Here is a 25,484-nt window from a genome sequence, read left to right as displayed (position 1 = left end):
AAAACATAAAGGAGACGGGAGGAGGAGGGAGGATGCTGTGCTGAGAAAGGAAGGATATTGGAGTGGTGGAGCAAAAGAAGAATAAAAGAGGTTGGCCAGAGAAAAAAAAAAGAGCGATGTGATGTTATGCCAACTCTGGCCTCCTCCAAGATTAGGCTCTTTTCTTCACAGCTAGTCAACCGCATACTTGTCTACCACTCCCTCTTTCTCCCAGCAGCTTTTTACCCTTTTACCCTTCCTCTCCCAATTACACACTCCTCATGTACAGTATGTGTACAGCTGCACTATCGGCAAGTCAAGTTCCAAGTGTATTATTATACCAAACAAGAAATATTTATATTCTCTATAATTTGTCTTTTCTGTTCCTCCATTAACTCTCCTGTCATCTTCTTTTATTTTTCTTTTCAGCTTTTTTATTTCACATGTGCTGCTTCATTGTTAAGGTCCGGAGATTGATTCAAGTCTTTTAACTCAACTTTCTACCTTTTGTATTTCAAATTGATAAAAAATCCCTTCATGACCTTCCAATGTCTTAACCTCATTTACTTTTTGAAGATTTATGAAAAGCAAATGATCCTCTGTCTGCTCCCACCTTGGAGGAGGCCAGTAAATGTCTCAGAACGGTAACGTGCTGTCTTACATATGTATCGCTCCATTGGATGTAAAGGCAAAAGATAAGAGGACTTTGTTATCTAACAGCTAATAATGTGTTGCTAATGCTAGATAAACTTCACCATAGCCGGCTCTGACTTTGAGATAATACAGATAATTAAACCTGACTTTGCTTCTGATACGCCTCTCGGTGAAATGAGGGGGAATCAGAGGCATCCTACGGTGAAGTGATACGCTCCACCCATCTATGAGACTTGTGAAACTTTGGCTGAGGTGAAATTATTCAGCTCTAAATGTTTAGTTGACTCTCAATATGTCTATAATAATAAAAAAAACATATCACAAGGTTTGTTAATTTTCAACGGAGAGGGTCTTTAAGAACAGGCTACATGGTTTTTATCGGCTGCAATGGAAAGCAGCCAAAGAGTAATGTATACTCCTGATATGACAAGTTCACTGATAACAGCTCCATTCAAACAATCGAATTCTTTCTTTCATTTAAAGTCGGTAATACACACCAGGGTCGAGCCGTCTTAAAGAGCCACTAACCCCGTCATTGTTGCGGACATGGGAAAAACGACATGAGCTGCTGGGTCGGACGGGATTCGTCTCCCATGTGGGGAAAAAGGATATCGGAGCGTGTTTTTCCAGCTCACAGCTTCCAGGGTGTGTTCAGGAAAAAGAGGAATCAGTCAACAGGACAATGTTACAGAGAAGGGTGTTAAATACGTTTTTGTCTCCAGCTATTTCCAGTAGTTTGATAGAGTTAAGAGTGAGGGTCAGAGGTCAGGGGGGATTTCCAAGTTTGTGATTTTTGGGGCTTTCTTGAGTTTTGAATCTAAGCTAGTGTTGAAATGTTAATCTTAATTGTTAATCATTAATCACCGAAATGTCAATCTGGATGATAATTGAGTGATTTATTCTGGGAATGTTTGAAATTGATTACATGTGCACACAATATTTCACAACATATCTTTTGCTGCCACGGTTTTTACCATTTCCTTTTGCAATTCTTCACAGAGTTTATATGTCATCATTAGGTTTAGAAAATAAACGAGCGTCCTGATATTCAATCAGCATCCAGAGTATTTCCAGTGACAACCAAGTGTCTCCAAAATAAACGGTGAAGAAAAACAGCTCAAGAGGAAAGACAATCCTTCGGAGGGGAGGACTTTACAAAGAGCAGATGGACATTTCACTGCAGCATCACGTCTAAGTACCACTTTTACTTCTGCATGTGTTTTCTATCTGTAACTCTAGGAGAGAAGAATGTGATGCCAGCAATGGTGAGTCTGATTCATCCACTGTATCTCAAGCATTTCATTCATCACTGATACTTATTCAAATGAGTACTTTGCAGCCTCAGTTTTGGAAAACATTATTCTTGACTTTTTGTAGTTGCAGCACTTAGTAAATGTGGTGTGTCTTCTTTTCTATCCTCGCCTCTGTCAGTTTACCCTTGGCTTCTCAAATCCCTCTTTTGGATCAATAGTCCTGATTTTAATTTGAGGAATCCTATTGCTATTTTTAATTAATGGCTCTATGAAGATTAATTCCCAATAAAAACATTTCTGCAACAGCATTCTGTCTAATTAATTCATGATGTGAATACGATATTGCTGCTGCATCTTTTGTCTATAGATCCTCTCGAAGTGTGTTAGGTCAAACACAGACACACACACACACGCATGCCTACAAATATAAGGCGTGGGCGTCATTCTCTGCTGTGGGGTCATTTCACTGTCACACACAGCTGCGTGTAAGCGGTCACCCCGGCAACTAATTAGCCTGTCAATACAGCCAACAATGAGATGCCAGAGACGACGTCCAATCACACTCAATTAATCACAGAGAGTAATTGGGGCCATCTCAATCAACCAACTCCTCATCTGAGAGTGTCAGTTAAAGAAGTCACACACTCACACACACACACACGTACAATGGGAGCTGCAGGGATCCTGTATAGGCTTCGTGGAATTAGCTGTAATCAATCAAATGAGCTTATTAAGTACTTGGAGGAGTTCAAAGATGAAAACAAAGGCTACAGGAAAACTACAAAATGGAGCCGTGCAGGCGTGAGGAGGATGAGCATAAGTATTCACTCTCATCAACCATGTTTGGAGCGAATTATTTAAACTCTAGGGTGTTTGCTCCTTTAATTGAAATAATTTCACCCTGCGTGAGTGGCGTCAATCAAACCAGGACACCTAAGAGAGCAGCTCACAGTGTAAGAGACTGCAGCGTGGTTTGTTACGAGAGCGAGAGTGTGATCTGAATCATTTATTCTAAATGACCGCACAGCATAAGGGTCAGAACGTACAAGGAGACAGATGTTTCATAACAGCTGCTTAACATACTTTACAAGGGCAAATTAAAAACTGGACTATTTCTGTAGGTGACTAAAACTTTTTCCAATGCAAACGCTGTCTCTCTTTGCTTAGGCCGTCCTCCGTCCTGCGAGATCCAATCACAGGTGATCAGATCTCACGTCCCTGCTTGATATGCACATAATCAGGTGCATCATTTGTGTTTTCAAAGACAGAATGATGTTGTTTTGCAGATGTGTTGATGAGGATGTGAAGTGTGTGCTGGTGTGAGTGAGAGGTAGAAAGAGAGAGAAAAAATAGTCAGTAGGGGCTAAATGAATCAAAGCCTTGTGCAGATCTATTTAGAAAAAAGATTTCACCAATTAAAACTCAAGACAAATGTTAATACCTGGTCTGAACGGGGTCTTTTACTTTGTTTATTCACTTCCTTGCTCTAATACTTTTTTAAACATGCTGCAATAACATAAAACGTTATTTAGGGCACTTCTGCAATCTTTTGAAGATTTATCCTTGGTGGCCAGTTCCTGATTTTAACTTGGTAATCTTAATACCAAATCACAACCGTAAACAAAAGGGAGTAGTTGGCTCAGTGGCAGTGTTTGAACATGCCACAGGATGTAGAAACCTTCAGAGTTTGAACATCTACAAAGGAGGAGACATACGGAGGGAAATGAGGAAGGGATGGGAAAGGACGGGCATAACCAGAGGCAGGGTGAAAGAAGAAGACGGGACGGTGACAAGAAGAGAAGAAGAGAAGGAAGGAAAGCACATGAACATCAGAGAGGAGATGAAACTGGACATGATTCTTTCATCAGATTCTACTAAAGTGGCCTTCAAAAAAAAGAAAACAAATTCAAACACAACAAGTACGCATGCACATAAAGCTGCAGCTCACTTGCATTACGGATAACAAAACATCAAAAGCTTCCTCTGCATTAATGAAAATTGATTGAAGGAGAACGGAGCGGAGAGGACGAGCGATAATGCAGAGAATAAATCAAAGAACAAAGACGGTATGATTATTAAACCTAATAAAACAGTGATTCAAATTAAAATGACATTGTGCATGTTTTCCTTTTTTCTCTGTGAACCACCCGGTGAGACATCACCTGAGTCGGGGGCAGACAGGACACCACTCATGAATAAATGTGATTTGAATTAGAGCGCTTTCATCATCTGGTTTTGAATTGCTAAATGTTGAATGTGATTTGGCGGACGCCCTTTGTTAGCCTCATGAAACGCACACCTGCACGTGCACATGTGGCGGGTGAGGCTACTTATGAATGATAATAGGTCACAGACTCAACTAACTGTGGCTCAGAAATCAGAAAATAAACTAAAAGTCAGGAAAATATTTGTCACGAAATATTCTTTTTGAGTCTATGTAAGCCGCTCTCTCTTTTCGTTTTATCAATCAATATCAAGGATTCTATCAATTATTCACTTTAATTTTAGCCAGGCCTTGGCATCTGGCTCTAATGCGGAACCTTTGCAGGCACAGACATTAATTACCATCTCTGATTTCAAGTTTCATACGCAGACTTAAAATTCAACATTTTTCTGTTTCAATATGAAATGTTCTACCCTGTTGTGATACATACTTTATATGTACTTTATGTTGCAGTTAAACAGCAGAGAAAAGCATCTGTACCCCGGGACAAAGGAGGGTTTGTTTTTACCTCTTTCCGTTTCTTTGTTGATTGGTTTGATTGTTTGAAGGCAGAATTTCACAAAAACAACTGAATGGGCCCTAACACTAAACCTAGATTCTAACCTGAGCCTTAAAGCCAAGTCGTAACGCTCCCACCGCCCTTTGAAGACGAGCGGACCGACCGCCACGTCCCTTCTTTCCCAACATGCCCTCACTCCATAACACTCACACTGGTCCTCACAAAGATGGAAATACAAATAGAGACAAACACAGAGACAAAAAAATGTGATGAGGGACAATGACATCCAGTGGCCTGGTTGCTGGGCTGCAGACCCTGTGGTAATTGGTATTTGCTTGTGTTAGTAGCCTTCCTGTCGCTTTGTGTGTGCGCTTGTGTTCATGTGTGTGTGCACGCGCCCTCCTGTGACAAAGATCCTCTTTCGCGAGACCCAGAATTTTTGTGTGACAGGTTTAGAATAGTGGAGGAGAAGAAGGGAGAGTTTCGGCTTAGAGGGAGTATGAGAGAGAGAGGAATACAATGACAAACCGATTATACACCGACATTCTGCTCCGTCTTTAGCCTTGGTGAAAACACAAAATCACCAACTTTCCTGGCACAGAACATCTATTAACCATTTTCTACTTTCATGGAGTCGACTCGACAAAATCTTATCTGAGCACAGGTCTACGAAACAGTTAACAAATCCATCTTTCTCTCTATCCATTTATTAGTCAGCTTATCTATTATGCACATCTCATTCAGTTTAAAAATCACGTTTTTCACATTAGGAATCCTACCGGGACAAACCGCAGCCTCTTGGAGCCTGTGCTGCTCTGAATGGCAAAACTTGTTTGGGCAGATGGTTTTGTCTCTGCTTGAATCGGCCTGCCAACGCCGGGCTCGCTGCATTTTAGATTAGCTCGGCCGTGTGTCGTGGGGGAAAGATTAATGTAAATAAAACTGTGAGGACAAATCTTAGAGAGACAGAGCTGGTGCCTTTTTGTCCAGACCGGCTTTCATGGGGAACGGTAATGTAATTGTGGTGTAATATTTTTATCCCAGTGCTCTGAGGCTATCCCGATGTATGCACATGTCGGTGTGTACGTGGCTGTATGCGATTAGTGTGTGTGTATGCGGTAAAGTGAATATGCAATTCTATGTATATGTAATTGAATTCAATGTGCCTGCGTTTGCCCGTAAATGATGTGCACTTGAATGTCTCTTTTAAAGTGTGTGTCTGTGTACGTATGCAGCAATATTTTTTATTTCTGAAAACTTTACGGATTCAGTAAATATGAAATAAAGTTAGGTAAAAACAAAGTAATAAAAAAATAAAAAAACTTAGAGGAAAAAAAGAGTGTGTTCTACATTTGTGTATATTTCTGAGTGGGAGTGCCCTTTATTGCACTTCTATTTGATTACACAGCGCCTCCAGTCTAGTTTTATACAATTGCTGAGATTAACTTACTGACTCTGTGCATGAGAACTGAAACACATGCATATGCACCAAGCATTCCTTCCTTCCCTTTGATTCTTTTCTCCCTCTCTCACAGTCCCTGGGCCAGAGCGGCTCCGAAACACGAGGGAGCGAGCTGCACCAAACAATGATGCCCTGGCATGCCAGGAATGTCTCTGGGCCAATTGGAAACAGCCATGTGTGAGAGATGAATGAATGAAAGGAGCATGAATACCTTATGAGAGCATCAGGAGCTGATAAGTGAAAGAGAGAGAGAGACAAAAAGAAAGAGAAAGCCCGAGGTGTGTAGGATGACATAAAAGGAGGTTTGACTAGATAAATGATCTCTTAAATTGTTTTTTCTCGTTTCAAAAATGTTCCCAAAAAATACAAATATAACATCAAAGCTGTTGTAAACTTGAATCGTCCTTTAAAAACACTTGAAGAGACGGAGTTAAGGAGGAACGGAGGTGTTGAAAGGTTCGTATTGACCTCTGCAGCTCTGCGGGTCAGACACAGGAAGACGACCATTATACCTGGACACTTAAATTCGCCGCAGCCCCCTCGTCTGTCTCGCACTCCCTCTCTCAGACACACACACACACACGCTCTCTCTCTCTCTGAGCCACCTGACAACACAAATCTCATCTTGCTCAAAGCTCGCGAATAACGGCTTAAATTTCACAGGAAATAAAACAAGATTCTCCTGCAGCTTCACACTTATAAACACGATCTCACGTCAAACACTTCCTATGGAATCGTTTTGACACTTCTCGGCTGCTAAGGCCTCTGATGGTGAAGGCTGCAGATGTTATGGGAAAGAGTCGTCATCTCACTCAAAGCTTCAGAAAATAAGGGTGTGTTTTGATGAGATAGCCCCACTACGCAATGGAAAGTTTTCGTCCCTCAACGCTCGATGAATAATCATTACCTAATGCTCATTGTTTAATATTTCAGCAAAGAAGAAAGTCGTAAAGCTCAAACTGCCCGTTTGAATTCAGGTTTGCTTGTTTTTTTTAAAGAGACAACTATTACCACTCAGTGGGAGATCAAATTCCTTCACCACACAGTATTTCCTTTCCAGTTGTTTCTCTTTCCTTTCAATTTTCTACTTAGCCTTCCTCGTTCTCTCTTCCTCTTCCAGTCAATAGACATGATAATGGCTGATTTGCCTCCTCACGCAACTGGAGAAGGCCACGAATAAGGGAAAACAAAAAACATCTGAAAGCCAAAAGGCCCTTCAGAAAGAAGTAAGATGGATTTGGCCTTTTACATAAATAAATTTACTGTGTAGTAAAACTCTTATTTTTCCTTCTGACTCTTCTTCTGAGTGTATTTAGTTTAACCTCAGACCTCTGCACAAACTAGTAGCATTGAATCCAGAAGCCTACGAGAGGCCAGGCATTCCTTTCATGCTACTTCATTCTTACCATGTTTCATTATTATTTATCCTGACAGAGCAGTGGAGATCGCCAGGAAAGTTTCGGGGAACAACGCCGTGCCACTCATGAGTGATTGTTCATTTAAAAGTAATCTTCTTAGCGAAACCGGGATTTTAACTTTTCAAGCTGTAGCCTCACATGCCTAGACATTTATCCACACTCTTTTCTAATTTGTTTTTGTAATCGTTGCAATAACGCTGCAACAACGGCTCGGTGCAAGGCAAAACAAAAGCAGCAGAATAAGATTTATCTGAAATGTTATGGACTTTTCGTTTTCTGGTGTTTTAAGAGATTGCTGAGTTGAAATCCATGTTGTGACGTAAGGGATAGAAGTCTTATGCTCCATCAGAGCATGGTTAAGGATTAATTGCCTTTGTTTGAGGCACCACAGCAAGTCAGGCACTAACAGGAGATGGGGTCCAGCACCGTGTCGTACTTTACGTATTATAAGGGTGACACTCAAAAACATAAGCATCAATCGTAATCATCCCACACTTTCCAGAAAGGAGTTGTTTCCAGTTAATGCCTCTGCTAAGGACGTCATGTTTTCCTTGTCTGTTGGTTGGTTGGTTTGTATGTCGATTACACATGAATGGATTTACATGAACATTTGTTAGGAAGAGGAGCTCATCTTTACTTTCTTTTACATGTGCTTTTTTGGACATTTTCACCAATTTCCCAGAGAATAAAGTCAGGAATATAAAGTGGACTGACATCCACAAGTGTTTGTAATTTCTTGCAGCTTGACTGAACTTAAGGGAACTTGGAGAAGGTCTGCGCTTTACCGAGAGCCATTGTTTCCCTCTGCTTTTCATAGGTATGGGTCAAATCCTTAAAAGTCAAATTCCCTACATTGGTTTTAAATAAAGACATATTCTCCTGGACTATTCTTCTGCCTCTATACCACTTCTATAGCAACTTCAGCCTTCTGCTTCTGTGCTGAAACATAGTGATAGCTAAAGTACGAGCACATCATAGAGGTGCTGGACAAGCCACTTGAAGAAAGTTGTAGGTGAAGAGAAGGAATACGTAGGAAAGTTGCTGAGGTCGACTTAATGTCTGCACAATGATGAAAGTAGAAATTGCCATTCCATCAGAATCCAGGCAGTGCCACTAAGCAGTATGTAGTATTATACCTTGCAAATGAAATTTTAGTGCGTTAAAGCTTTTGAGTGGAGATGTCTCTGGTACCGCTAAGAGGTAAAGCTCGATGTCACCGTAGCCAGAGCCTCTGTCAGAGCTGCGACAACTGCCTCTCAGCCGCAGTTGCTGTTGATGGTGACATGAGTGACAGGCTGGGATTGACCAATCAGAGATGTCAGTCTGCCAAGTGCACAGACGGCTAACTGCCATCACTCACAGAGGCAGAGGAGCGAAACAGGCAGGTACCACCAGGGTCCCCAAAGTTTGAGTCGAAACAGCTGATTCTGGTAAATTTAGCTGTCAGATCCAGAGCAGGACGGGACGGACAGATACAAAGACAGAGACAGAGACAGAAATTAGAAGTGTCTGGCCGGTAAAGCTTGAGGCCTTGGTTGTGAATTCAGCCAGCTGCTGTGTGGTGTGCTGCCTTTTTGCATACACCATATTCTCTTCATGGGGTTTTGAGAGGAGTCACGTTACTGTGGAGACACAAAGGTTTGTTCTGCACAGTCTGAACTGAAACCTTTAGATATGAATAAAGAGCTGTAGATATATGACCAACAGGTAGCAGCACACACGCTGTGGCAGCCTGAAAGCAAGCAAGCAGGCAAGAGCAGACACACAACCCACAAACTGAGCAACAAAAAAGGAGGCACAGCATTTCATGCAGTTCTCTGCACCTTGGGGCTACTATAACACTGATTCTTGGTAATACTGTAATGCTATTCTAATGGAATGTTTGCACAGAGACTTTATGCCTCATGGTTTCAATCAGGTCCTCCACACACCAGCTGTGCTCTTGCCGATCGAGCGCCGGCTCCAGCCAAGCTGGGAGATCTCAGCTCTTGGCACCTTTGGCTGAGAATAGAAATTTTATCTCACCCGCATCCATGAGGGAAAAAAAAAAGGCCATTATCAGTGCAGCTTACATAATGGTTATGTCAGTTAGTTAACTGATGACACAGTAGGTGTGTTGATGGGGGGGCAGAAATGTCACATGCTTTGATAATAGGAAATAGGGCTAGTTAACATTTGAGATTAAATTAGCATTAGTTTTTTTTTTTTTTTATCTATCCTTGGGGCCACAGTTTGTGGTAACGTTTAACAAAATCATGTTTCTGTTTTAAATTTCTCTTTCCAAAGAAAAGTTACTGAAGGATGTTTTTAATTCACTTGCGGGCCACTTCCGTATTTTCCGTAAGTACTTCCCTAAGTCTTGCTAATGATCTAGTCACCATAGAGTATAGTAACTGTTGTGATTGTGCAACCTCTGTGATGTTGAAATTGGATGCAACCTTTTTCCCTCGGCCGTTGCTGAATTCACTCCCGCTCAGAGTAGAATGACCCGGTCACTGTGCATCCCAGATGTGATTTATTGCTCGTCAACAAAGATCAGGCGTCAAAGCGAGGATGTGAAGGCTTGAGGAATTAAGGACACATCCCTCGTAATGCTCTCTAATGTGTCCTTCTGTTCCCAAGCAAATGTAGTGTAATTATAAAATTCAATACCCTCGTCCTTGTGGGATGATGTTCCCTACGTTGCCAGTTGTGGAGGACAAGCTGGAGAGCTATAGTAAATTTTGGTAATAAAGCGAGTGGGAGTGGGTCTGCATGGTTCAGTGGAGGAGCAAACAGTGATCTCATTCTCTCAGCAGCGTTTTGGAAGAGGCACAACTGCAACAGGATGCTCTTATCGCACCTTTCCTCATTCCTTTTGAGGCTTGTTTGGATTTGACAGCAAAGACACACAAACACACAGGGCCGAGCCTCCAGTGTGGAGTGTTACCCTGAATCAAGAGTGATGCGTTGAAGTGATGCATTCTTTATCAAAAACAGTTTCTTTCCTTCCTTTTCCTCCCTTCTCTTATTCCTCTCCGGCTTAGGCCAACTCCACCTCCTGAAGTTGATTGCGTGATATGACAAAATGGAAAATTTTTGGGGTCCAAAAGGGATCAATATAGAAAAAAAATAAATGTAAAACACATTGTTTTTTTCTTTGAAGGATTTCTAACACGATAAAGTGAACTTTGCAGAATCCCCAAGACGTTGTTCTGAACCTTCATGGCTTTTGGTCCTTGGAAATGAAATTTACTCAAAACCCTCTGTCGCAGGATGAAGTTCACCCTGAGTGTTTCTGAGGGTTTCACTATGAATAAGCAAAGATGTTGGTGAGAAAGAACACAAACGTAACCTCCGCAGAGGAGGATTACGCAAAAACTACCGGACGGATTACGAAGGAAGTTGGTGGAAGGATTTGGTGTGGGTCAAGGAAGAACACATTCAATGTTGGCAGAGAACTTGGATCAGGGGGCGGATTCAGGGATTTCTTTAACATTGCCAGAGACATATTTTGACGTTTTCGCCAATTTCCTAAAGGTCAGAAGATGCCTCATACCCTTTAAGAGTAAGTTGTATATGTGTCTCAATCTTTTTCTTCATAGGCTGTAAAATGGGGCTTGAGCTGATCATTTTCACTGAGGGGGATTTGGACACTGCTCCCTATTTTAAAGATCACTGCTGAAAAGTTTAAATGTTAAAAAGTTTTTTAATGCATTAAATGCTGGGTGTATCACATGAAGATCAATAGTTTCTTAGAGAGAAAGGCTGGAGGCAGGGGGAGAGAACGCTGTGCATCTCCTCTCTCCCTTTTATATCAATTTCTCTTGCATTTATTTCTCAATGCTTCCTTTCACTATCTCCTTCGCATCCTCCTTTTTTGTGGTGATTTTAAATTACGGGTATCAACCAGCCTCAACCCTTGTGACCTATCATTAGTTGATTACAAACAGCTTTACTGGAACTCGGTACCTCGGCTATATTACAGGGCCTGGAGCTATGCAGCAACCTGTCATTATACAGTATTTTATCAGCCGCGCCGCTTCCACAGTGTTTGGTTGCTGAATCATGTGCGAATAAAATGGTTCGAGGGGAGGCAGGCAGACGGTGAGGGAGACGGCAGAGAGGGGTGTGGGTGGGGTGGGGTGGTGGGGTCAGAGATTGAAAGCAACAGGGGGAACAGAGGGGGGAGAAAAAAAAAAAAAGAAAGTGAGTGGGCAAGAGACAGAAAAAGAGGATAAATGACGCTCATTGTTCCTTCCTCTTGCTGTCAGTTCTCAGTAATGCTAATCATTAGGCTAATCTGACAGGATGGTACACACACACACACACACACACACACACACACACACACACACAGTGTCCCCAAGTCCCCCGCCCTGTGTTGCATTCCAGTGCCCAGTGTCAATGAGAGGGAACCGCCACATTACATGGCTGTTTGTTCCCTTTGTAAGCTCGCCTGCAATGCTAGTAAGACCAGGGAGTGTGTCCGAGTGTGTGTGTGACCGACCTTTCTCTACTTTAAGATTAATTTCACCTTGCTGCTAATTTATAACGAAATCAGTGTTAAAAACACATGCTTGGAAGAGAATAGACCAGATTTGTCAGGTCTACTTAAAATATGTACTTTGTGTTACCATGCGGAGACAGCAGCCGCAGTAACTCCATCCTGAGAATTTGATTAAAAGCAGGCTGAAGTGAAAAAAGAAAAGAAAAAAATATATATTGCTCCACTTCTGGCTCCGCTTTAATGAAGGAAGTTGTTTGATTTAAAACATATTTCACTGTGAGATTTACTGTCATATTTTTTACACTCAGTCTGGCAGAGTCATATAAGTATGATTAGTTTTTTTTATTCCTTCACAGTCATGGTTTATAAACATAAACATAAAATGAGCCTTGATTTCAATTATATTGGGCTGTAATCCATCCGTCGTTCCCCGGGAGACGAGCGGGTTCTGCTGCGGCCTTGAAGGGAGTCTCTTGATGCAGTGTTTATCTTTGAAAGCAAATAAATGACAGAGGGACTTGAACCAGTAGCTATTGTGACTATTCACTATATTATGATTTAATCAACTTGCTCCTCTGCAACTTTATACGATCCAGCTTTCCTTACATCTAAACATTCTGCAGAGAGTAAAGTTAAAAAAAAAAAAAAAGAAAGAAAAACAGATTCCTCTCACTCCAGGGAAAGTTGAGGAGGCCACACAATCCTGGGCTTAAGTGTGATGCAGTACCGTTTGATAAGTGTGTGTGTGTGTGTGTGTGTGTCTGGAGGGAAAAGAGGGATCTTGGTTTAGAATAGGTAACAGTGGAATGTAATTGAGCTGAAAATTGAAAAGCGGAGCCGTGGCAAAGCCAAGCTGCTTGTGCGCGTTTGAGTGAGAGAGAGTGTGTGTGTGTGTGTGTGTGTGTGTGTTGTGCGGACTTCACAACGTGTGTTTTTGCGTGCACGATTTTGTGTGCAAGTAGCTGTGTTTGTTTGTGTTTTAAAACCAGAGTGGGATGCCAGTGTAATCCTCGCATAGCCAGACCCCCAAGGATAACAGAATTTACTGCTGAGTGGGTGAGCCACACAGGCATGCATATAAGAGCACTCCCACATGCACCTACACACACACACACACAGGTACACTCAGCCCCATGCCAACTACCGAGTAAAAAAAAAAACGAAGAGAGAGGATGAGAGCGTGCTGAGTCTCGCTCCCCTTCTCCCCAGACACACTCTGGAAAATTGGAAAGAGCTTGGTCGTCTCCTGCAGGCATCACTCATGAAGGTTCATTTTACACAGTGTTTACATAATACGACATACAGTACACGCTGCTACTTGACAGTATAAAGTCATTTTTAGCCAAACTCAGAGTGCCGAGTTTCATTCTAGGTCAAACTCTAACCCTGAGTCCATGATTAACATGAGGCGGAGAGCCACAGATGTAAACAAGGACACAGTGTGTGATGGAGGTGAAGCTCCCTGCAGCGCTGCAAAGATGAGGTTATGCAGGTTTAATGCCTCATCTATGAGCGGCGCCGTGACGACTCACAGCCTGGAGGTGAAGAGAGAGAGAAGGGGGGGAACCAAAATCCAAATATTCAAAGTCAAGAAAATATAGGTGGGACTTGCTGTGAATTGCTGTGTGCAGCTGTGTCTCTGACACCCCCGATCTAAGAGTTCCAAGTCGACCAATTTATTTAAGAGTCACAGATACAGTTTTCAAGTTCGACATTCTCACTCAAATAGAAATAAAAATGATCCAGAGTTTTATATGAGTTTTCTTGCTGTTAAGGAAACAACAAATGCACAGGCGCTATACTCTAGGTGTTCTGTTCAGGGCAAGTTGCTTGAAAAAAAAACTAGTTAATCACTTAAAAATTAAAAACAATCAGTTTACTAATTACTCACAGCAACAAAGTAATAGTGATAGTAAAACATTAGACTCTTAGTTTTTGATCTTGATGAAATTTGAAATATGACGTGTCTCAGACTGTAATTAATAAAGATATGTGCTAATGATGTTTAAACCTTTTTCTGCTATTCCATCTTCTCTGAGAGCATCTGAGTGCACACTTGTATCAGTGTTAGTTCATGCCTCTGTGTGTGTGTGTGTGTGTGGTCTACAGAGAGGGCTATTTGACTGCTCGATAAGCGAGACACCCTGGCACTGACAGCTTCATCCATCAGTGTGTCTGTCTGACGGACAGGCCTCTGTAGAGAGGTCACACTTCACACGCATATGTCTGTCTGTGCCAGTGTGTGTGTGTGTGTGTGTGGTCAGATATAAATATTCCTCTGTGGGGACACACACATTGACTTTGCCTCAGTCAGAATATCAATGTGAATCTCTGCTCTCCTCTGAAGTTACCTTTTCTTTCTTCCTGTCTTTCAGCTGCTCTGTTGTATTGTATCCTCATCGCTTCTTTCCTCTTCTGCTACTTTTTTCCAAAACTTCCATTCCATTCCTTACATCAGAGTTTATGGAAACGCATGCAACCTGTTCCTATGTTTATTTCATCCATTAATCACACGCCGGCGACGCTGGCATGTGGGTTTATTCACTCGGCAGCTTGACAACCTTGGGAACGTTGCAATGTTCCATATGCATTCATTCACTCGCACACATGAATGACAATATCGGCATGTGAGAAGGTGCATACCAGATCGGTGCAGGAAGAAAGAGCGCTGTCACTCATTTACCCGGAGGATCAAAATAGTTCCCAAACACCCAACAAGGAAGTCGCCCCTCGGCAACAGACGCAACTAAAGGAAGTAAAGAGGAAACTGACCCTGAATTTCTAGACAAATTGACCCCAACATTTTTTCTTATTCAGGGACAACTTTGTTATGGGAACATGATGCATTCATACCAGTTACGTCATTGTCTTTGTCTTTGTGAGATAAGCTGACATGGAGGGCGCATCACTTACTCGTCCCATAGTTAACAATTAAGAGTCACAATTACCTACAGAGACATGAACTGTTTGGGTTTGGTTAATTTTTAAGAGTTATCTGACAGAAAGAAAATATCAATCATTAATCAATAATAATTAAAATGTAAAACAAAGAAAAGTTAACTCACTTTAATGTCCTTAATTTGATGTTATTTATTTATTTAATGTTATTTTATCATTATACTTAAAGTTTCATGATAACAGAGAAGAGAATGCATATTAATGATGAAATGTTTAATGGCTGAATATATTTAATAATACATTTATTCATGGGCTTGATTTGTTGAACACATCTGAAAAGACACCATAACAAACTTAAGTGCGTCCAACAGGGATTCTGTATGATGATGTTTACCTGAGCTCAAATCTAATCAACCTGTTTGTGGGAATATTTCAAACAGAAAGTTTTACAACTACATCCTCGTGGGTTTTCAATGTTAGTCGGTGGATAATTATACTCCAAGTAATTATGTTCCAAGCTTTGTATAATGTCACCATTGCATCTGTTAGTTACAACCTGAGCGCTTGTTTTCCTTAAAGCTAAATTTAAGCCCACGGACGAAGCTACTAGCACCTCCTGTTTGCCCTGAACCTGCAGATTTAAAATAACTATCACTGATTTACTTTGAAGGAAAACTATAGAAGTGATATTTTAGGGTATTCACGGATGGTTATCTATGATGCACATCGGACATAATGATTTTGAAATACCTTAATCGCTATGAGCTGTGTGTCTCTCTTCTACAGTTTCATGAAACCAAAGACCTGTTACATATATTTTATATTGAAGATATTTTACATAGTTGAGATATACAAAAAAAAAACACATTCTGTCTGTGTCATACGATTCACTGTGTTGACATTTCTGTGAAATCTGACATTTTATCTCCCAGTTTTCTCTCTCTCTCTCTCTCTCTCCTCGACTCTTTCTCAACCATCCTGTGTCTCTCGCCCTCTCACTCTCGCTCGCTCTCTCAGTCAGTCTCACATTCCAGACAAGCTCGGCTCCTTTGTCCTGAATGACATCACAGACACAAGGCTGTGACAGGCAGGACAGGAGGAATGCAGGGCGAGAGACGGAGCGAAACCATAAAAGAGATATATGATATATGGGGAGGGAGAGAGAGAGAGAGGGAGGGAGGGTAAGCAGATGATGAGAGAGAGAGAGAGAGAGAGAGAGAGAGAGAGAGAGAGAGAGAGAGAGAGAGAGGCTGTGAGGGAATGAGAAAATGTGAAAGAAAAAGGGAAAACCAGAGAGAGGGAGAAAGAATTCCATTGATTCAGCAGGGCATGAATGGACTTCACAGAGGACTCCCCAACCAACACACACACACACACTCCTGCCCTCCTATACCCGTCCACTCCCTCCCGCTCAGTCTCTCTCTCTCATCCCTCCGTCTGTCCCCTCCTCCTCCGTTTGTAGGCCTTTCATTAATCTCCTTTAGAGGAATCAAACAACAGCGCCCCCGCCACAAACCCACAGGGAGAAAGTTTCCACACAGGAGCCACTCTGTTATACAGCTTAAGACAACAAGGTTTCACCAAATCAGTCAGATGGGGCAGATAAAAGCTGTGCTGAGGGAGGTTTTATTAGGGGGAAGTGTTCGTCGTAGAGTTTGAAGAGAGACTATAAACTCTCCTGATGGACGAAGTTTTCCTCGACTGAAAGTTACAGTGAAGTTAGTCCTGAAATGTTTCCCCGCTTTAACAATAACTTTGCTGATCAATTTAGGGTTGAAGTCACTTCCAATGCTTGAGTATCTTGCTTGACTTCAACGAACAGCGATACACGTGGTAAAACAGAAACTTTCTGTCTTTGTCCAACTGTACAGTTACCTTGGAAGTTATGCATTTTACTGCACATGTATAATCCATAAACATTTGTATTTAGACATGAATGAAGGTCGTTTTATTTCATTCCAAGTATTTGCTACAAGGACAACACATGACAATTTGACTATGCAGCTAATTCTTGCATTTACAATATTTTGTGTGTTAATCAGTGACATCAAATACAATAAACTAATGAATAGAGTATAAATGTTGCTATGAGTTGCAGCTGTCCTAATAAGTACTTCATAAAAGTACATGTTCAAGGTGGTTACTTTCCAGCGGACGGTCAAATCCACTTATTTATAAAGTGCCTTTAACACAAACAAGTTTGTTAGAAAGCACTTCGTGATATTAAGAGAGAAGTTAAAATACGATGACATAAAATAAAGAAGACCACTCGTATAAAAAAGCAGCAAATCAGTCACACTGAGAGACAACGAAATAAAAGGATTTAAGAAGTTTTCAATATGGAAATGGCCTTAATTTTTCAAAGTGCTTCATTTAATGTGACCTCCCCCTGCTTCACCCTCATGAGGAACCATTTGGAAGCAGCTCCGGTAATCACAGCGGATGGCTGCGGGATATCGTGGCCTTCCACAGCAGTTATGGGAAAGAGCAGAAAAGTGGGACTGACGCAGGATGTGGGGACGACGGCTACAACGCTACATGAAACTTTAATTCCTGGGCCACAGAATCACACCCGACAGATCGCTTCCCTCGGATGTCTCAGCGCAACCACATCACAGGCCAGAGTCTGTCATTCTGACTGGGATAAAGTGAGGAAGGATTACGGGAAAAAAAGAAAAGAAAGAAAGTCATGGGGAGTGAAAAGTGAGACAAAACAAAGTGAAAGAGAGAAAGACATCACGCACTGACCATCAGGCTACCATGGTGACAAAATCATTTGCTGTCGGATCGATGAGTCATTATCGCATTCAACGACAAAACTGCATACAGATTTATGCAAAAAAAAAACAGAATGCAACACAGACACACACACAATGCAGCTGCACACAGTTATCTACACACCCATGCACACAGTCAGAGATTTGAGATATTGAGTGGTTGGATGAACTTTTCCGCAAACCTCTTTGCTGATGCGGTGAAATAATTTCACCCCATTAAAAGCAGCAGAGCGGCCTCGGCCAAACTAATTATGGAGAATTCTGTCAAACTGAAGCGAAGGGGGGAGTGGTAAATAAGATAGTGTGTGTGTGTGTGTATGTGTGTGTGTGTGTGCAGATGAGGTGCACAAAGCCACAGCATCCGGTGCCATCTGCGGATGAAATTTAGAACCAAAGCTGAGCATGAAATCCAGAATCTGCTACAATAATCTAAACCAGAGCCCCTTCATTTTCCAATCAATATCCCTCTGAGTCCGTAATAATCTCAACGAATGCTTGAGTGACAAGAAACTAAAAAACTCGTAGACGCAGCTGTCAGATGGCGTATTGACGGAGGCTAATCGAATCAATAACAACAACAATAATTACTGTAGGTAGGAAATAAGAACGACAATACCAATCTCTCCACCAAGACGTTGGTTATTATTAGATTAGACGTGCTAAATGTAGCCGCCTCTGGAGTATTTTAGAAGCTTAGGATGGGAATTCACAGATAATAAGAGGTTCGAGATTTATCTTTTTCTTCACATTTTCTGTATTAGCGCAGTGAAAAGACGAAGAGAAAAGAAAGATCATCTTGCAACTGTGCAAAACACAAAAGCTTAATCTGGTTCAACAGTCCCAATTAACATTTAAATGAAAGCTCAATCTCTCTTTTCACTTAGTTCGACAATGAAGCTGATTAACAAACATTCATTTTCCCGGAATTGGTCTTTGTAAGTACAAGAACAAAAAAAAAAATAAAGAAAGAGACATTCTACACACGGAACTGCATCTGACGACGGCTGGGCGCTGCAAAGAGATTAAAGTCAAGCGCACACACTTACACACACACGGGGAAACACTGAGCCAGCGAGTCATTAGTGTGTGAGTGATGGTGTGTTGTGTTTGAGCTGACTCCGGTCTGCATCGGGGCCGAGATGCAATAACAGCAACAAGAACAGATCATCTAGACAATTACTAATAGCCAGCATTTTTCTGCTCACAATTTTTCTTCATCTTTTCCCCTTGTTTCCTCGATAAATTACAAAAATCCACATGTTGCACATCTCTTCATGACGTGTTGTGCTTTGTAAAAACCTTCATGACCCCGTCAGTCTCACTCTTGCTTTTCTACTGTCTTTTCCTTTCTTTCCCCCTCTCTCCTCTTTTTTTTTTTTTGCCTCATTCTCTTTCGCGTTCATCATACTCTCATTCTCCCTTTCCCTCCGTCTGGCTTTTTACATCTCATCGGGTTTCTTAATCTCTTTCTCTCAATTCCCCCTGTGGACAAACAGCTGTTCCATTTGGGGCTTTTGATTAATTTCATAAAACAAAACACACCCCCTGCACTTTTCCATGTGTGACAAGATGGAGGGAGAGGAGAGAAAGAGAAGAGGAGGAGGAGGAGGAGGAAGAGGACGCATGGCACCCTCGCTGGACAAAAAGAACATGTCTGTTTGTTTTAGTTTATGGTTTGAAATATTAGATATTTGGTTTACAATAACATTAAGTGGCCTGGGCCTGAGTTATGGTGCCGCGGTGGCTCCTCTGTTTGTTTTGTTGTTTATGGTTCTGAAATATTAATCTTTTCTCGTAGACTAATAAGGCTAAGTGGTCTGGGGGGCGAATGAATTACGGCCTGTGCATTGGCTGCCTTTTGGAGCATTGAGCACATCTACGCGCTCGCAGGCTCACGTCCCATTAGCGGTCATGCATATGTCAATCTCTGCAAACACGCGGCACTGTACTCACAATGTCAAGGTTTTACTAAATTCTTCTCTCCTCTCTTATAATTGAGGAAACAACCTTGAAAGTAATCTCACATAAGAACACAACTCATGTGTTTGAGTTGCTTTCGTCTGCTCAGAAACATTTGGCGCTCTCTGGAGAAGAAGCAGTTAAAGTGAAAAGAAACACTTTAAATAACTTACATAACTTTCACAGCTCTGTCTGCATAACCACATCACTGATTGACACATGTCCCCCTCTCTGGATTTCTCCAGGTCACGATCAAGAACTTGCATCTATGAACTTCAGCTCTCGAACTCTCCGCACTTTCAAATGAAATGTGTTGTTTTCTCAGAAATGATCAAATTCCAAATACTGCTGCCTTTTTCTTTTTTCTAGCTGATCCTGTGCTCTGTGAGAGGAGCCGCGGGGGAAAATAAAAATGTTCAATTGAACTTTTAGAGCAAAAACTAATATAGACAACACGTATTCTCCAATCATAGCAAAAGGGTAGAGACTTACTTCTTACTGCCAGGCCAGCTCTGTTGATGCCCTTTGTATACTTGGCATTTCTCTACACAAAAGCAGCATTGAATTGTTTTATTCACTTTCGAATGCATGTGTGTGTTTGTGCAGGCTGGCGTGCGTTGCTTCCTGACTGTATGTGTGGTGCGGGTCTCTGGGGGGGGATTATGACTGCATAGAATAATGGCTGTGTGATAATTAATGGGATTAACAGATTAGACAGAAGATTACGCTGTGGCTGTTTCCATCGCCACTGCATGTTGGACCTACAGAGATGGTAAAAAGAGGTGAAGGAAAAGGAGGAGGTAGAACGAGTGAGATGTGAAATGAAAGAAGGGCGAGAGAACTTTATTCCAAAGTGTTGAAAATGGTCAAGTACTGATTTTATTATTGAGATTTTTTTCTAGATATTGTTTTATTGACATATAGATCTTGATTTAAAGTTTTGCCAGTTTAAGATTATTTCGTTTTGACATTTGCTTGCATTGAAACATTTCACATTTGGGAATTGGGGCTTTTTTTAAACTGAACTGTGTGTATATGTTATATCCAGTATTTATGTTAGTTAGGTACAAAAGGAAACTGAATTATAAACCTCCAGCAAGAAGGTTTTCATCGTAGGCCATTGTTTTGTTTGTAAGCAAGATTACACAAGAACGACTGAACGTTTTGACATGAAACTTTGTGTGATTTTTTTTGTGTGTGATTTGGTGCAGATCCAAATAAATATGCGGATCTACTGAATTTAAATGTGGTTTCATAAGGAGACTGAGGCCATGGCGGAGGTATGCAGTCCACTGAGTCAAGTTTCTTATTGTGTTTGACCTCTTTCTTCAGCTCTAAATAATAACGGACAGCGTGAATGTAAAGCCTTCACTGACTCATGCTACGAAACTTCAAATAAGTGCAGGGTTAGTGTTCCACACCTGGCGTGAACCCCGGGGGACCTCATCAGAGTTGGACTGTATAGTGGAGCCCGGATCACTGTGACAGCTTTTCTGCACTGCACCTGGATTTGACAACAGCTGTCACACTTCACCAGATGTAACAAACCCTCAGTGCAAACAGTGACAGTCTGGTTGGAAGAAAAAGAAAAATCCTTAGAGATTTAGTGGGAGACAGTCACCTCCAGTCTCTTTACACTGGTCTCAGTAACAGCTCATGTTGTTGCACCATTCTTTCTGAAAAACGACATCTTCCGTGGCTTGCATGCCTGCTTGTAACAGCAAATATTATATCCTGGCAATAACATCCTGCAGGATGTGTCCTGGTGTATTTTAATCATGCAAACCCCTTATTAGATTGTTATTTTTGTGTTGGTCAAGTGCCTTGTGCCACTGTTTGGGAAACAACAATATACGTGATTCCCAAAGTCCGCTCTGTATTTGGAATATATAGAGGTTTTCGGTTTGTGCGCCCATGTGGCTAAACACTACCTGCTGCCATCAACAACCACTGAGGCTGATGACACAAATCTAAACTCACACACACACATAAGCAGACAGAAACAGGATGTACATTATGTTCAGTCTTTTGCCCACACAGTGGCAGACTGGACAAGGCCATGGTCAGACCCAGCCACGGCCACAGGTCTGCAGATTGCTAGTCATAACATCACAACCTCCTGTCTGGCTTCACACAGGAAACCTTTGGTCAGGTTTTCTTCCACGACTGAAATTCAGAGTATCCAGACTTACTTTAAATTTTAGTTTTTGGTCATATTTAATCGAGGTGAACCTGGAAGACATGAAACCGCATTTTAGCAAAAATAAAAACTCACTCTTCACTATTTACAAACAGTTCTTCTACCTTTCCTTTCCTCATTGAATTAAATTAAATATTTAGTCCACTTCATTATGAAGACTCCTTTGCAAACCGTCATGCGTGGGAGCCCCCCCAAAAAAGGAAAGAGCAGACATCGGTAATGATTCACTTTGAAATTCATTCATTGTGACATTAGTCATAATACACTTGTTCCTCATTATAAACACATTAGTGTGCTGCTGGCAGGTTGAGAGCTGCTCCGTGCCTGCTCTCCATTACACCCAAACTACACTGAAAAAGAGAAGAGCTCATTGTTCTCCAGGCCACTTGAACGCAGAGAGGGAACATATTTCGAAGAGGATTGATGTTCAAAATTTATTCCTGCAGAGCCTCAATCTGACAGTGAGAAAGAGCCGCGCAAAGTGGAAGGCGCTGAGAAAGTTTGGGAGGAAAAGCATAATCCAAACCAAAAGCATGGATCATATTAGAATTGTTAGTCCAGGGGAAGTAGAGCTTTACTTATTGAAAGTAATTTACAGTCAGGACGGCAAAAGAGAAAAAGTCTTGAGTGCAGTTGCTTGTAATATGCATGTGTGTGTGTGTGTGTGTGTGTGTGTGTGTGTGTGTGTGTGTGTGTGTGTGTGCTTGTGTGCGTTGCAGAGTATCAAAGGGCAGGCTACGGTGTTAGCTGGATGTGGATGGAATGTGACACGGCTAACTGCTCCGTGCTGTGACACACAAATACCACCAACGTCACCTACAAAAAGTCCGTCTCTCGCTCCCATCTGCAGACACACACACGGGCATCCAACACACACATCAGGACACCACCGCTCTGAGATCACAGCGAAACAATCTGAGGGCTGCGGAGAGTCCGCGGTCAGAACCGCGCTGCTGCTGATTGTGCGGTTACTTTGAAGGGCAATTTCATCTGGCTGACAGAAATGTGTGTGTGTGCGGCAGGAGTGTGTGTTTTTCCAGCACCGGGGGGTCAGTCACCTGGGGTGCTGGGGGAATTTTCTATCAAAATATCCCTGTGTAATTGTAGAACTCCTCACACAGAGCCATACGTGTGCATGTGAGTGCGTTCATTCATGTATGCGCTCGGCTTTCTTTTTTTTTTTTTTCCTTCATAACCTGCAAGAGCGTGTCTGTGAAACTCTGTGGTATCTCTGTGCATGTGCATACAAATGTGTGTATTTGTATGTTTGTGTGTGTGTGTGTGTGTGTGTGTGTGTCTCAGGCTGGCATGAGGCCAAAGTGAATATAATTCTTGTTAGTGCTCTTTGGATCTGACAGGACATGTAGAGGCATATAGGCATGCCAGTGAGGTGGGTGTGTGTGTTTTCCTCTCAGTATTTGCATTTGTGTATGTATGTATGTATGTGTGTGTGTGTGTGTGAAACAGGCAATATGTTAAGAGAAAAGTGGCAGATGAAGTAATTTGATGTTTCAGAGCAGAGAAAGAGCCTCACACACTAACTCCTATCCCTCCTCATCACGTTTCTCAAAAGACGACATTGTGACTTTGATGTGCTGCTCACAAATAAGCATTGAGGGAGAGCTGTCGTATCGCAATCACAAAATGTGCGCAACTCCCAGAGTGAAATACGCTGAGGGAAATATCGGTACATCTTGGTGTAGCTAATAGGATTGACCTTTAATCAAATCTAAAATAAACGCATTTCAAGTTTCCTCCAGGACCTGAGAGTTAAATAAACTTGTACTTGTTCAATTAATTCCTTCCCGTAACTGTCCACGTTTTGAATATGCGGGGCAGCTTTCCTTTTTGAAAAGAGGTTTTGTCCTGTATCTTGTTGTGGTGATGTAGATGGAGCATGTTGTTTTTTCACAACAGCAAAAGTGGGATGCAAGAGTGTGTTTTCTTTTTTGAGAGTGCTTGTGCCGAAAAAAGGCAGGGGAGCGAATTAGCGGCGAGTGTCAAAACAAATCAGATGTCAGTGCAAAAAATATAATGGAATTTTTGGCATCAAAAACATCGGTGAGTGCGCCTGCGCAGAGTCAGAGTAATCTTACGTGGTCTTGGCACAGATGCAGGTGTCCCTAAGAACTACTGTGGCTCCCAATCGTATAGAATTCTCTTCACATAGGTTCTTCAACCACTGGAAATGTTTGCATGCAACAGCAGAAATGCAGTTTCGCTGGAAATGGGGTAATAAATTGAGTATGACACAGTCCGTACTGGGGGAGGTGGAGAGGTTATTTTTCCAATATCCGTCATCCAAAAGTGTTTGCAGGACGAATGGAAGCTTTGCCTTTTCGTTGATTGCATCCCCTTAGTCGTCTGATGGCAGCAGAAATGCTACCCTTCATCTGCAGCATTTAATTAAAGGGATGAGGTGCAAACGTGTGTTCGACAGCGCAATGACTCATTCGCTGTTTGTACTACAACTACACTTTAAGTGCAACCATCAACGAGGTGTTGCACAAAAGGTACAGACATTTCTTGATGGGGAATTTGTGCACAGCAAATTGGTCACTATTCAAGTAGAAAGGACAAAAAGCATGTGAATCTATTAAAGGCAGTTTTATACTTTTTCATTTTCACTTTTCTGTTGTGTGTTCTATAGGTTTTTGTGTTTGTAAATGCAGTGAATAGTGAAAGTCCACAGTAAACCCCCTGCTCCTGGAGGTCCTCAGATGTCATGTCAATATTCAAACGGATGCTTCCTCTGTAGTGACTAGTCTGGCACATTTCCTACACACATTGGAAGCAGCAATGGACAGTAAAGGAAATTACACAATATGTCTCCTTTAAATATGAAACCTGTTCTGATAAACATGCTGTGAAAAAGTCCCTAAAGCATTTCACAATCTCCAGAAGCATGAATTCAGTACTTCGAGCACTTCAAACTTCTCTGTTAGTCAAGTTTGCCTGAATTACTTCAAGATGACAAAGTCAGTAGCTCCTTCATTTCACTGATTGGCCATGATTGACATGATGCCCAAACCACACATACTAGTTAATTATCCCTAATGCGACCTCCGTTATAACCGAGCCTCAGCTGCCCGGACACTTCTGGTCGATGAAAATTACACATAATGATAATCCAATGGTCACACTCAAGCAAGTCACTGAACGCTCTGCCGTTTGCATTCGCATCTTGATTCCAGAGTCCCGTGGTGTCTGAAATCGAAGCACTGCAGGAAAACACTCCTAATAATACATTGGCTGAACCAATGCCCCTGAATCATTTTAGAGACGAGAGAGAGACTGACCAGAGGAGGTGAAGAGGAAGCAGACAGAGGTGCAGAGAAAACAAGATGAAACATTTTAGCCGAGAGTTGGACAGCAGCAGAAAAAACGATGGAGAATGGAGATACAATCAAACAAGAGCATGAGGAGATAAGTGTAAATATACACATGAGAGAAATGAGAAAAAAGAGGGAGAAAATATTAAAGGCTGGAGGATGTAGAGAGGAAAACACTGAAGCAAGCTGCAGGAGAGATGTGAAAAAAGAGAGGGAGCATGGGAAAGAAGCAAAGAGGGGCTGAGAGAAAAGGAGGAGTGTTTGAAGGAGCTTTATGTGGCGCTTGGGCTGATGAAATCATGAATGACCCCCCGCCGTGGACCGCTCATTGAGGGTGCGT

General features: G+C 41.8%; 1 protein-coding gene across 4 annotated transcripts in view; it reads right to left on the bottom strand.

The window, feature by feature from the left end:
* The window catches only part of cntfr (ciliary neurotrophic factor receptor), a 198,614-nt gene that overhangs the window by 27,486 nt on the left and 145,644 nt on the right, over nucleotides 1-25,484 (bottom strand). The window lies entirely within an intron of this gene.

The sequence above is a fragment of the Paralichthys olivaceus genome, chromosome 18 (assembly GCF_024713975.1).
Source record: "Paralichthys olivaceus isolate ysfri-2021 chromosome 18, ASM2471397v2, whole genome shotgun sequence".
In the NCBI taxonomy this organism is placed as follows: Eukaryota; Metazoa; Chordata; class Actinopteri; order Pleuronectiformes; family Paralichthyidae; genus Paralichthys; species Paralichthys olivaceus.
The sequence above is the reverse complement of the archived record's forward strand: the minus strand, read 5'-3'. Positions and strand labels throughout refer to the sequence as shown.